Genomic DNA, 12,040 nt, shown 5'->3' on the forward strand with positions numbered 1-12,040 from the left:
GTAAATATAGGCTAAGAGCTTAAAACAACGCCTGGCCTGTATATTCTCCTTTCCCTTCCCAAATTTCCTGCGACCTTTCAGTCTGTCTCATACCAATCACTTCATCACCCTTTGCCCTTTTGTCTCTTGGTAGCTGTCATCCTTACTTTCTTACATGGAAACAAAATAAATCAATACAAAGCAATTACATTTTAAGCAAGATATGTTTGGTGGGGAAGGGATGATGTTTTGGCAAATTGTACCACCTGATTTTGACAGTTGATTAAAATACAATGCCATGTCTTTGTTTTCTGAACCAGTTACTTAGACATATCCGTGTCCTGCAGCAATTTGAAAACAAGTTGATCTTCACGAAGTAGGATATAGTTTACCAAAAGACTGGACAATTGGAAAGAGAGTTATGGAGTGCCATTCATCATGTGTTCCTCAGTCAGAGTAACCCAGACAGTGTCCTCATGGGTTCATTTACTGAGCATGCATTTATCAAATACCTTCAAGGCTCCTGACTCAGCTGTGGGTACCACAGGTGACTTTAAGATGAAAGACAGCGTCTTTAATCCAAAGGTTTCCATCCAGTAAAGAAGACAGCTGCATGAAAGCTAAATGACAGTGCAGTGGAAGGGTTTTCTGTGTGGACACAGGAAGCCCTGAGAACACGAGATAAGAAATATGACACCAAGGAAGTTTCCCAGTGGGTGTGATGAGGATAGAATGGAGGAAATAAAACCTCCTGCAGTGTCAGCGCTGAGAGGACCCTTACAGGCCTTGTGGCCCCAGCTGCCCTGCTGAAACCAAAGGCAACCAACCGCTAGAGAAATACCTAAGAGTTACCCAAAGAAATACCCAGGAATTACCCAAGAAATACCCAAAAAAGAAATACCCAAGAATTACCCAACAAATATCCAAGAAATACCCCCAAAATGCCAGAGATTTGTATTTTTGTACAAATCTTGTGACACCTTCCAAGAAGCTGGAATGAGGAGGAGCTTCTCAATTAACACCTACGTCTGTGGGGTGTGGGCAGGTGTGGCAGGTCGGGTTCTCTGGGCAGACACTGAGGTGGAGTTTAGAATACAAGGTGCTTCTTGGGGATTGATGCCTGTGAAAGGAGGAGGAAGGTGTGAAGTGTGGGACTGAGAGAGGGAGAAGTCTCCACCAGGCCAGAGCGGAGCTTGTCCGAGGGTCTCACATTAGCCAAAACGGGAAGACGTACTACTCACCTGCTCAGTCTCTGGGTGTAGACTCTCCCAGGTGCAGTTTCCGTGAGGCAGTTCTCTGCAAGCAAGATGGGTTTGGGGTTGCCGGCAGTGGGACGCTCTCTGCCAACTCCATCCACAGTCCCTGGGTAGCCTGACCTTCCTTTAAAGGGGACAGGGAGAGCACATCTCTGTGCCTACTAGAACTGAACTGGATTCAAGTAATATTTACTGAAGACTTACTATGTGCCAGACAGCGTGTCTAGCCATTTTACATACATTATCTCATTCAAGTCTCCCAGCCTTTTGTGGGGAAGGGTCATTTTGCCATCTGTAAGTTCCCAAATGAGTGGGCTCGCCTTTTCCTAGCTATGAAAATGTCAATAACAACCACTTTTCAGGTGAGCCTCCCAAGGAATCTGGGGCACAGGCTAACATCATCTGTTTCTGAAGTCAGCAACAGACGTTACAACAACCATGTATCTCAGGAGAGAACTGAGATGGAATCAGGTTATGGTTTTGTTTAAGACAAACTATCAAATCTGAGTCAAAGGGGCTAATGTCCCTGTCAATTCCATTTCTTCCCTGAGGTGTTTACAGTGATCACCAAGGAAACAGACCATTTTTATCATGCAAATATCAGCTCCAACTTCGGGAAGAGACTCCTACAATTGGCCACCCTAATCCCTCCGTCTGGTTCAGGAACCTTGTCTGCAATGTCTAGACAGGAGAGCCGTCTAGGTCATCACAGAGCCCTGAGCTGAGCTCCCTGGGCTACACAACAGGCTCCCACCAGCTGTCTGTTTTACACGTGGTGGTATATATATGTCAATGTTACTCTCAATTCGTCCCATCCTCTCCTTCCCCTACACCATCTCCCTGCCCCACCCCGTGTCCGTTCTTCCATTCTCTATGTCTGTGTTTCTATTCCTGTCCAGCACTGAATATTTCTAATAAAACTGGACACTCATAGCCTCATGGCAAAGCCACTCCTGATCATGGTTCTGCTACTCTATGGAGTTACACAGACGAAATTCAACTTTTCTTTCCTTTGGCTGTCTTTGAAGATAAGTGAGAGCAGCTTTCATGCAAACTTCTTTCCCCCAGTTGCTAACCCTGACTCTGACCTTCATTTACTCACTCAACCCTCTCAGGCTTCCTTCTTCATTCCTATGATGGATATAAGTTTATTCACCTAATAGGATTGTGGGCTTCAATAAAACTGTGCCTGTACCTGGTGAGCACTCAATAAACAAGAGTCGCTATCATCACTGTCATCAGTTTCACCTAAGTGCTTAGTGGCTCAGTCATGTCCAACTCTTTGCAACCCTTGGACTGTAGCCCGCCAGGCTCCTTTGTCCATGGGGATTCTCCAGGCCAGAATACTGCAGTGTATTGCCATGCCCTTCTCCAGGGGATCTTCCCAACCCAGCGATTGAACCCAGGTCTCCCACATTGCAGGCAGATTCTTTACTGTCTGAGCCACCAGACAGTGGCTGTAAGCACTGTCTTACAGTGTAAGCAAGTCTTACATTTATACTTACTTACATTTATAAATGTAAGCAAGTCTTCCATTTATACTCATGGTAATCCTGATGTTGAGTGAATTAGAGAGCATGGTACTTAAATTTATATGAACACGGTTCTTCAGTTACAAAGATCATTATTTATCTCATTCATGGCTTTCTTTTTTTTTAATGGAATCTGTGGTGGATCCAGCTGTGGTGCTCCATCTCTGTGTATGTAAGATTGCTTCTGGGGTTACAAGAACCCCCTGTATTCCGTTGCTTTCTAATTGGCATATTTAAATGCATTGGATAATTTGAATTCATGTCCCTGTGCAGAGTGGAAGAAAAATGAGACTTGGAGTGACGACCTCCTGCAAAGTCACACTCATGCATGTGTCAGGGACGGTACTTAAATTTAGCAGCGCTCTTTCTTGTATACTGGGCTTCCCTGGTGGCTCAGCTGGTAAAGAGTCTGCCTGCAATTCGGGAGACCTGGATTTGATCCCTGGGTTGGGAAGTTGCCATGGAGAAGGGAACAGCTACCCACTCCAGTATTCTGGCCTGGAGAGTTCCATGGACAGAGCAGCCTGGTGAGCTACAGTCCATGGGGTCACAAAGAGTCGGATATGGCTGAGCAACTTACACTTTGCTTATACACCAGGGACACTTCATAATAAATAAATTGTGGTCTTCTTGGAAAATCTTATGGACGCCCTCCCTAGTGCTAGAGGAACTCACACACACACACACACACATTTATTTCTGTTTAATTGCAGAGGATATATATACCCTAAAATGAAAATTCCTCACTCAAAGACACTATGATTGATAGTCTTAATAATTCTGAAATCAAGCTAGTAGGGAATCATTCCTGTGATCTGTCTCCTGGGTAGTCAGAGTAGAATTGGTGAAGAAAAGACTAAATGAGTGGTGAATCCATTGTAAGATAGTCCGTGAAACGTGTATGAAAATTTCACATCTCTTCTATATTAGGAGGCTAATATTCTCAGAATAAAGAATGAAATCATGGACACGCAGAACAGAGCTCCTAATTTTAAGACTAATGCATGTTCTATTTGCTGCATATGTCAGAACTCTCTGATTCATAACTCTGTGAGGCCCAGAGCGATCTGTCCCAGGGGATAGCAGAAATAGAAAAGAAAAAAAAAAAAAAAAGATGCTTTGTGATGTCTTTGGCCAGGCCTAGACACATGGAAATATTTGTTTATTTCATATGACCTGCAGTTATTTTAGCTATCTTATTTTCTTCATATAAACCCACTAGAATTATCTAAATCAAAGGCATTTTTTCCTCTTTCTCAAACTGTGATAAGAACTTCTCAGTTCTAGCTGTCTCTCTTCCTCCCTGTCTCCGTATCTTCCCACTCTCTTATGTGTCTTCCATATAAGTCTTGCCCAAACTCAGGATCTCTGACACAGTTTCAGTCTTTGGAACTGGCTAAAAACACAGGTTCCTATGCTGGGGCGGTGGGGCGGAAATGGGAGGAAGGGATAGTTAGGGAGTCTGGGGTGGACATAAACACTCCAATGTATTTAAAATGGATAATCAACAAGTCCTACCGTATAGCACGGGGAACTCTGCTCAATGTTATTTGGCAGCCTGGATGAGACAGCAGTTGAGGGATACATGTATATATATGACTGAGTTCCTTTGCTATCCACCTGAAACTATCACAACATTGTTAATTGGCTCTACTTCAAATAAAATTAAAAAAAAAAAAAACAAAAAAAAAAACCTTAAAAAGTACAGCTTCCTCACCATCCAAACCCAGGTTAACATGAAGTTTGGCATTGAGTCCAGGCATCTACATTTATAATTAGTTGCTTCACCGTGTCTGTGGCTTAGTCATGTTGGAGAACCTTCTCTAAGGCATACCAGTTAGCTCTGTATGGCTCTCGAACCTGGAATATAACGTGCTAGCTGTCCTCAGTAGCTCTTTTGCACCATGAAAATCTCAACTATCTAGGCTTTCATGAGTTTCCACAAGAAGTCCTACTACAGCCAGCATTTTTCATTTCTTAGCTATTTTACTGAAGATTTATGAGGTTCTGAGAAAGAGACATGGAGTATGGCAACAGCTTTTCACTTGGAACAAACCCATTAGATACATCTCCTTTCCTAAGGGTCTCCTCACCCCGGCCCTATCTAGGCCACACCCATCTCTTTAGGCTAACTTTCCTGCCAAGCAGTGCCAAGCTTTTCTCTGGTCTTCCTCTCTCCTCAATTATGCAGTGAAAGTGAAAGAGTCTCAGTGGTGTCTGACTCTTTGTGACCTCATGGACTATGCAGTCCATGGAATTCTCCAGGCCAGAATACTGTAGTGGGTAGCCTTTCTCTTCTCCAGGGTATCTTTCCAAACCAGGGACCGAACCCAGGTCTCCCACATTGCAGGCGAATTCTTTACCAGCTGAGGCACAAGGGAAGCCCATAATCATGCAGAGAAGACTCTTTTTTCCTTACGATACCTGGAGTCAACCAGAGATGACTCCCACTATAAAGGGCATCTTTTAAAAAAGGAGGGGTCTCCCTTCCCAAAAGCAATTCATGCATCAATTGCCCTGAGGACACAAATCTCTCCAACTCATTACAAGGCTACTGTAGCTATATCCTTCACCTGCCTTACACCTTCCATTGCCCCACCATACATATATGGTTGATTCTTACCTGTGCTTGCATGTTACATTTATCTAGAGAGTTAAAAATTAAAATACTGATGCCTGGGCTTCAATATGGACCATTAACGAAATTTCTGAAGATGAGCCCCCAGTGGAGATAATTTTTAAATGTTCCCCAGGTGATTTTTATGTACAGCCAGGGTTGATAACTAATAGTTTAAAAACTCCAGAGACCTGAACTGGCCTGGGTTTCCTTTCATAATCCAGCCTTAACTTTCACTTCTAGTTTTATATCCTTCATGCTGTTTCATCACATTTTATGTATCAGTCAAAACTCTGGAAGGTCTCCTACTTGAACTTTCAAGTGTCAATTAAAATGCTTCCATTAAGCCACCCCAATCCCCACTAGAGGAAGCAATCTCCTTTTCTGACCCCTCCAGCTCTTTGATTTTCTTTATGCCACACTCATCACAAGCTTGTTCTATCTCATATTAAATCTTTCATATTCATGCACCTTCCTCTCTATTAGCTCATCAGCATTCTTTATTATAAGGCATTAAAATTAGCATTTTTCTATTCTCATTGTTATATTAACACAACCTAAATTTGATGAATAGTATTACTAGTGGGAAATTCAAACACCCATCACACTACATTTACAAGACTTAGTTTCCTGTGCCTCACAAGAGACAGCAAAATTAGGTGTAAAAATGGTGAAACCCAAAACAGGTGACTTCAAAATTGACAGAGATCTTTAAACTTTAGTGCTGAAAGGACCTTAGAGATCACTTACTTTTATCACTTTACACAGATCAATACAACAAAGATCAGTGAGGGGAAGAAGTTCCTAAGCTCATGCGGGCAGTTAGTAGAGAGCTGGGATCAGACTCCAGGTGACCCTGGTAAACACCGTGGTACACTCTCTGCTTTACCAGGTCAAATCATTTTCATTAAAAACATCCATAGACAGAATTTCTTCACAACCCAAGAAATTTTACTCTGCAGGCAACTAGATGACTTCATACTCTGCCAGAGGTGGCGGAAGAAAAGTCAGTTTTGGTACCAGGAACAGCCAGAGGTTCTCTGTCCCTCTTATAACCATCATTGAGCATCCCAATGTACTTTGCATAAAATCTTGCCATTGCTAACAGCTTAATTCATCACAAACACATCTGATGCATTACGTAAACATGAGTCAAAACTCCAGCTCAAGTGGGTGCTTTGGAACCTTTCCTCAGAACTCAGATGGGTTTTCATGTGTTGTGATCCAGGGATGTGATTTAGCATAAAGAAAATGAGAATAATTAGAGTTCTCTGTGTCCCAAGCATGATGCTACATGCTCTAAGGAAAACCAAGGTATTTATGTCATGATAAGTGCGATCTTAATACTTCTAATATAATTTGGTGAAGACCAATATTAATATTCAATTGCTCTAAAATAAGGCCAGCTGACAAGTATAAGAATAAATTACCTATGGATGCATAGCGAAGAAAAATATTTGCTATTTAAAACCAAAATTGCCTTCTGATGAGAGTTGTTTAGTCACTAAGTTGTGTTTGACCCTTGCAGTCCCATGGACTGTAACTCACCAGACTCCTCTGCCCACAGGATTTTTCAGGCAAGAATACTGGAGTGGTTTGCCATTTCCTTCTCTATGGGATCTTCCCGACCCAGGGATCGAACCCACGTCTCCTGCATTGGCAGGAGGGCTCATTACCACTGAGCTACCAGGGAAGCCCTCTCTAAAGAGTAGAATCTGCCACATGAGGGATGTCTCAGTTGTTCTGAGCACCTTACTTAGTATAGTTATACTAAAAAGTTCTGGAGCTGAATTCAGGTATAAGAACTATGAAGACCCAAATCAGTTTTTGTAGAGAGAAACATTCTTATCTAGAGCTCTTTACTTCACAATTTCCTTCTTTTGAGAGCCTTATCAGAAGTCCTAGAACATGCTTTATTTTCCCTCTAAGTATTTGATTGTCACATGAACTCAGAGGAGCAACATGGTGGAGCCATTAGTTCAGACTGTAAATAAAACAATAACATTTGAGATGGAGATTGCTCTGTGTTATAAATTCAGTGCACCAAGTTAGCACTTGAATTATCCTAGGATTCCCCAGGTGCACTCACCAAGTGTCTTACCAAGGAAGGGTTTTCTTTCTTACATGCCATTTGTCCCTCTTGATGGTTGTTGGGTTTATGATGCATTATATGTTATGATCTCTCAATAAAAGCCTCTGCCTCACACACTGGCCTTTAGTCATGACTGAAAGCACTATGGAAATTGTTTTTTTCCCTACCATTATCATTTATCTTTTCCTTTACTGCCCTAAAGAGGTGCTAACATGACTCTTAGCAATGAAGGGCAGTTTTTCTTATCTGGGCCTGGGTTTCAGCATGCTAATGTAGGATATTAGGGTGATGCTAAATTATCCCATTTCTTTAAAAACTGACACATAAAAGGTATTTCACATGGCAGCACCAACCAGATCCTATCTGACCAACCGCCACCTCCCCAATGATATTTATGGAGAAACAGGGCTATTGTTGGCTGGTTGCAGAGAGAAAAGTGTCTTTGTCTTATAATTGATATCCCAAAATTCTATAAACATCATGCTCTCTAGAGAGCCATATTTTAGATCCGAATGAGCTCATGTTTTGTACACAAATTTTAGGGACGTTGCAAGAGGATTTGGAGTTCTGGATAAAAGGCAGGCTTCTGAACATCAAATATTCAAGACTGGGTGTTTGATTTTCTGTGTCTTTATGTAAGCAACTTCAAATACCAGGATTTGAGTCAGATATCTCAGAAGGCTATGTTCAATACTTTGAAATGAAATAGAACAGTGTATTTTGCATTGAAAATATCCACAACCCAAGAAACTTTACTCAAAAAGCAACTAGATGGCATCATTCTCTACCTTGGGTGGCTGAGGAAATGTCAATTTTGATGCAGACAAGTTCTTTGTCTCTGTTATAACTATCACCAAGCATCCCAATACATTTTGCATGAAACCCTGCCATTGATACAGCCTAATTTATCACCAACACATCTGAATGGATTGAATAAACATGAGTCAAAACTCCACCTTAACTCTAGTTTACATAAGAATTACCCAAAGAGATAATTGAAACCCAGATTCTTGGACCCCCAACCAAAAAGATTCTGATTCAGTGGGGCTGGGGTGAGGCCCAAGAATTTATTTTTCTTGAAAACCTCTAGATTATGCAGATATGCCAATTCACATATACAAATTATGGCATAGACTATTTAAGTTTGGTGATAAGATATAAGATGACCTTTCTTTTTAAAATACATATTATTTATTTTCATAATCTTCAGCATATGTAGAATCTTTTTACAAGGGTTGCCTTTTTTAGTTGCTTGAATTAGTCAAGTATATACAAGCCTCTAGGATTTTGCAACTATTTTGTATGGAAACTCTTTATCTGTTGTGGCTCATTTTTCAAGCCTTAGTTTAAAGGACATTTCTCTTGAAAAACCTGTCTTCACTTCTTTGTGTTTCTGAGTTCCCTCTATTGTGCTCCTATAGCATCCTGGACTTTATTACCCACTACCCTTTCGTATTGTTCATTTAATTGGATGTCTAGCCACTTAGACGGAAATCTTCACAGACTTCTAGTTTTTCTATCACTCTTACTGTTGTGTCTTCAAAACCAAGCAATGGAATTACCCTGCAGTTGTTTCACTATAATTACCTGTCAGTTGCTCTCAAACTTCCATTCAAGGGATAGGAGAATAATTGATGAAGTTCTGGAAAAGAAATAGAATGGTTTAAGGACAGAGTCCACACAACCCTTCAGAGATTATCTGGTTCAAGTTTTTCCACTGTGTTGCTGGGAAACTGAGACCCAGAAGGAAAAAATAAGACTGGTCCAACAGGTTTAAACTAGTGCTCACTCATTTCTTATGTCTTCTCACCAGCCAGAACTTTATAAAATGTGTACATCCTTAAAGAGAAGAAAAGAATTCCCTGTCCAACTAGAAGCTGAATTAAATCCAAGTGACAGAGATGTAGCTTGTAACTGGGAAACACTTGTACTTTGCAGAGTACAGCTTGGAAATGCTGGCTTCGGCTCTCCTCACTGGATACTTAGCTCCTCTGCCAGCCAGGCTACCACATAATGTCCCAATAGTGTCTACAGCGATGAGGCTCTCACCCAACCATAACTTTCCCATACAAGTGAACACATATGTGCTCAGATTTCTCCACCTCAAGAGTATGAAGTGAGGGCACATTGCATTTATGACTTGAAATTTCCTAGCTCATTGCTCTTTCACATATCAAGATCTCAGGTACTTTTCCCTCCTCCCAAATCCACATGTTGCTTCTGTGTCATTGATGGAGTCCCTCAAAAGCAGAATGTCACCGGAGACTTGCATGCGGGTGGTTTATTGAGGAGTGCTCTCAGAAACACCTGTAAAGAACAGAGGGGAGCAGGACCAGAGAGAGAAGAGTCATCTGTAACTTGGCAACATGAGGAAGAGCTGAAGCTCAGTCCTCTGAGAGTGGTCAGAAACAGAGGGACAGTCACCTCCCGTAGTATCGCCTTCTATTTCTACTTGTTAACCAAATGTTCACAAGATTGGCTGAAATGATGCTGCCTTGGGCTAGATTCCTATCAATTAGTGTGGTTCTGGGAATAAAGGTGTCAAGGCTAAAATACACCGAGTACTATATTATAGGTCATACATGCCCTGTAGTTTATTTATCAACAAAGCTTTATGGGATTGATTTTAAGAGATAGATATGAGATAAATACCTCTTATTAGGTTTAAAAAAATGAGATTAACAAAGGTCAGAAATGTTTTGAGAATCTCATGCATCTATTGTACCAAGCATAACAACTAAAAATTTGAACCTAAATTTGTCTCATAGCATAAAAGCCCGTGGTTTTAACTGAAATCAGTGGCCAAACTGGTGAAGAGACTTGAAACCATTCTGTGTGAGAAACGGAAAAAGAACCAAGGAGTGGTTAACAAAAAGAAGTTCAGGCTTCTGAGAGAAAGAGAGTTATGATCAACATCTTGAAATCTTTGCAAGGCTATCGTCTGCATAGAGAGATCCCGTTGAGGAGAACCAGGCTTGCAGCAAGTCAATTGGAGCCAAATGTTAGGGCTGACATTCTGACGACTGGAATTGTTGAAAGCTGTGGCAGGGATGCCTGTGGGAGCAATAGTCATGTAATTATTAAGCCCTTGTTTTCATGCACAGGAAACCCGACTGGGAACATATTATGATCATCTGCTTGATAAACTTATGGTTTGATGAGAGCCTCATTGCTGTAGACACTATCTGGACACTTCATGGTAACCCAGCTGGTAGAAGGACTAAGTATCCGGTGAGAACAGCCAAAGCCAGCATTTCCAAAGCGTATTGTGCAAAGTCCAAGTGTTTCCCAGTATGTCAATAGGTGGCCTGGAGGAAAACGGCTCTGCAGTCAAATGAGCTAGGGAAACAATTAAAATCAAATGTATTTATATGTAGCCTGTTTTAAAAAATGGTACAGATAGACCTATTTGCAGGACAGAGATAAAGATGCAGGAGTGGACAGCACACAGGTGGACACAGGAGGAGAAGGGAAGAGGGGGATGAATTGGGGGAGTAGCGTTGACACATACACACTACTGTGTGTGAAATGGACAGCTGCTGTGAAGTTGTTATATAGCACAGGGAGATCAACTCGGTGCTCAGTGATGACCTAGGGGTGGGATGGGGATGGGGTGGGAGGCAGGCTCAAGAGGGAGGGAATATATGTGTACAAGTAGCTGATGCTCTTTGTTGTAGAGCAGAAACTAACACAACATTGTAAAGCAATTATACTCCAGTTATACTGTAATAAAAACAAAACAAAAATCTTTTATGCTAGACTTTTCAGAACTTTGCACAAAGACATTACGGATCTCTAATATAGTAGGCACTGATTCATAAACTTACTTGTTCAGGAAACTCCCTTTCCCTGGAAACCTACTAATATCCAGTTGGGGTAATGGTGGTGAAATGATGACCTCTGAAGTTCTGTCTCATCCTGGGATTCTACAATTCCTCAAGCACCAAATGAGTCAAGCAACTTAGAATTTAGTACTAATCTTGGAACAAAGTCACTGTGTCTTATTAAGCAATTTCCTTCCTGTTTCTGAGCTTCAGCTTAGTGTCTCTGGCTGAAAAAAAAATGCTGAGTTCTCACCTGCAATATTTTGCAGTTTTATGGAGGCTTCAGGGCATCAAGGAGGAGTTTCACCAGTTGACAGTTCTCCAGGGCCTTCCTTTTTCTAATGCCAGTGAATTTCTAACCTGGTGGCTCTGAGTAAGTGCATAGTGTTTCCTGGTTCCTATTCTGCTGGAGAGCAGCTTGGGGATAGAAAGCCAAAAGGACCTCCCATTCTGAAGGTTTCCAAATTGGTTTTGCAGACCTCAGCAATTCAGAGTGTTTGAGGACACTGCAGAGATGTGCAGTTCTGTGGTTGACCCCTCTCAAACAGTACATAATTCTGAAAAACTTGGAGCTCCTCCATAAAGCCATATTTCAGTTGCACATTTTAGGCATGAGATTTCAGCCAAAAGCCATAATATAACACTGCCGAGGATCTTTTTCTTTTCTTGCAAAAATATGCATTTGCACAAAACTTAGGAACCTAAAATTACAGGAATCGAATGTACCTTCTGTGTTAACC

The 12,040-nt window shown here is 41.5% G+C and overlaps 1 long non-coding RNA gene across 1 annotated transcript; it reads right to left on the reverse strand.

Annotated features, from left to right (window-relative positions):
• Positions 1-359: 359 nt before the first annotated feature.
• On the reverse strand, positions 360-11,691 carry LOC122710204. The gene is made up of 4 exons (XR_006345848.1): positions 11,554-11,691; positions 9,064-9,118; positions 1,221-1,359; positions 360-1,099 (listed from the first exon to the last, which is right to left on the reverse strand). It is a non-coding gene; the product is annotated as an uncharacterized LOC122710204 (long non-coding RNA).
• Between the last annotated feature and the right edge of the window lie 349 nt (positions 11,692-12,040).

Source organism: Cervus elaphus, chromosome 16 (genome assembly GCF_910594005.1).
Source record: "Cervus elaphus chromosome 16, mCerEla1.1, whole genome shotgun sequence".
Lineage (NCBI taxonomy): Eukaryota > Metazoa > Chordata > Mammalia > Artiodactyla > Cervidae > Cervus > Cervus elaphus.